Consider the following 2,773-nt stretch of genomic DNA (forward strand, 5'->3'; position numbering starts at 1 on the left):
CGTCCTCCTTCACTCTGCAGATATCACTGACCTCGTTCTTATATTCATCCCATAAGTTAGCCTTCAAGTTCAGCATATTTAGCCTGGCTTTCACTATACAGGCGTCTTTTGTTTAGTTCCCTATGTACCTTATTTTCCCCAAATCGTTTTCTATGAACCTCAGCTTCTCCATTTCTTTCAAAGTCTCTTCGATATCTAGCTAATTCTAATTTCCCTTTTCAGTATAGTATCTCATTCCATTAATCTGTATATTTGACATACGGTTATACTTTTTGTCCAGCACTGTGCATGGTGATCTACTAAATCTTTGATTAATCCTTCTCCCCGAATTTATTATGTGGAAAAGCCATATGCCGGGACTCCGCTCCATTACTCTGTACCTGGACCCGGGATGGAATAACAAAAGGTGAAGTCGTCGGTCGCTCGGTTCCCGCACTGTGACGTCACAGGTGCGCGTCGACTGGGCCAAGGTATATAGAATAAGGGATTACGTATGTTTTGACAGTAATTTGTTGCTATGCTGGTGTTCACAATTTCCATACAGGAAAATTCTCTCTCTGTGTATATATATATATATATATATATATATATATATATATATATAGATATATATATACTATATATATATATCTTAAAACACAGTTACATAAAGATATCTAAGACCTTACCATACAGAATATAATCTTGTTGGAATACTAATAACGAAAGTAACGAGGGTGAATGAACATATAAAAACTTTCCACGTTTATTGAATTAGCGTATTGTTCTTTTATTTATCAAAAATTACTGAAGAATTTTTTTTTCATTTTGTTTACACCTTTTTTAAGAATTTCTGGCTTCCTTTCAGCATTTAATATCATCCTAAAATGTATTTTGTACCTAATAAAGAACTTCATTACTTCCTCTGGAGCATCAATGGTTAATTCCCTGAAAATATTAACTAATTTCGTAATCCCATCAACGCCTGGTTTCAACTGTTCCTCATGAAAAGATTTATGAGTTATTCCATTTCCTTTCAATTACTGACAAATTGAGGACTGGGCCTAAACTACACTTCCCTCTTCACTTTGGAGATCCAGTCGTTTAGGCCTTCAACTTCTGGGAATCCTAAGGAAGGATGTTTATTTATGTACTTATGAGCTATATAAAACTCCCAGATAATTTAAGGCTTCAATTTCTATGCCATTTTCAGACTACTCCAGGATCTACAAAATCCTCTTCCTCCAGCTCATTAGGTAGACCTTCCTGAGGAATTCTTATCAAGAGATGAGCATTGATATATAATTCAGTCTAAGTCAACATGACTGGAGTCACTTACTTTCTTCAGGGGTTTTGGAAACCCAAGACTTACCTGGTTCCATAACACTAGTATTGCTCATACATGGTATGTTATCATTAGGAGCGACATTATGACCGTGATTGCTTAAAATGTTGTTCTTACCTAACAAGAAATTTGTCTACACTTGAACTCAGTCTATACTCTGACTCAACGATATCCCTTAGTAGGGTTCTGAAGAAATAAAAAAGATCTAGGCCTAATTATTGTCTGCACAGGAAGACTTACTCAGAAGTACGTCACTACGCATAGGTCTAATCACCTGTTCGAATTTTACATTCATAAAATGAAAGTATAAAAGAAAAAAAATTGTACGGCCTTAATCAGATAATCTCTTCATTCATTGCATAGGCTAGGCCTAATCTAATACTTCATTTCAAGAATTTAGTCCAGGCTACTTATCAACCGAAGATGTCATTAATAATTGCACTAATGATTTTAGAATTATTTTTGCACTACGACTGGGGCCATTATTTTTAACCTCTCTTACGTTGAAATGTTTTCTTTCCCTTTATAACTGCTCGAGGGTTGCGGCAGTTTCCTACCAATTCTATTCTTTCTTCGTTGCTGGTGAGGAACATTGTTTGTTTGGATGGTTTTTACGTTGTATGGTCCAGTGGTTATTCAGCAAAGGGCCCAACAAAGTTTCTCATGAATAAAGGGATGGAATCAGTAGAAAACCTAAGAATAAGGCATGAAAAAAAACCAAGTGCCACTGGTGGCAGCCGATCATAATGCATGAAAAGGGTTGGCGTTTTCAATTAGACGGGTTAAAATTACTAACGAAAACAAATTGTAGTTCTCAAACTTCTTGACTATGGAAGCACCACTTTCCCCAAAAATTTCTTTGGAACTTTTTTTACAGCCTCACAAAAGCCTGACCTTGCAGAAGATTTTAATAAAATCAGATGTACTCTTAATCGCCTAAATGATTTCTATTCGCAAAGATTATTAATGCTGCACTTCAATATACTACGACAGGATCGGCGGGCTCCCAAGAACCGATATACTATTATGTATTTAGGATTAAATCGGTAACAAAAATACTTTATATAAACACTAGAATTTCGGTCAAAACGCCTTGCGATGGGACCCAGAGGTCACTCAACGCTGAAACGGAAGTCGACAGTAAAAAGGTTAGAAAGGTGTACCAGGAGGCACACGTTGCAGTCTCACTACGAAACACATTTCATAGCAATAAAATGATCAGGTTGCACAATAAACTTACTTCTGGGTATTGACAAATTAAATAAACAGTTAAACCTATCAAACAAACACCAATTAAAATTTTATAATTCTCAAAGGACTGGCAATGTTGCTAGATTAACAGTTTAGTTATAACGGTGATACACAAACCTGAAAATTTAACAACATTCAAATATAAAATCTTACACAAAAGATTAAAAAAAAAAAAACCAAGGCTAGAAAAAACCAATA

This window comes from Macrobrachium nipponense, chromosome 22, assembly GCF_015104395.2.
Source record: "Macrobrachium nipponense isolate FS-2020 chromosome 22, ASM1510439v2, whole genome shotgun sequence".
In the NCBI taxonomy this organism is placed as follows: Eukaryota; Metazoa; Arthropoda; class Malacostraca; order Decapoda; family Palaemonidae; genus Macrobrachium; species Macrobrachium nipponense.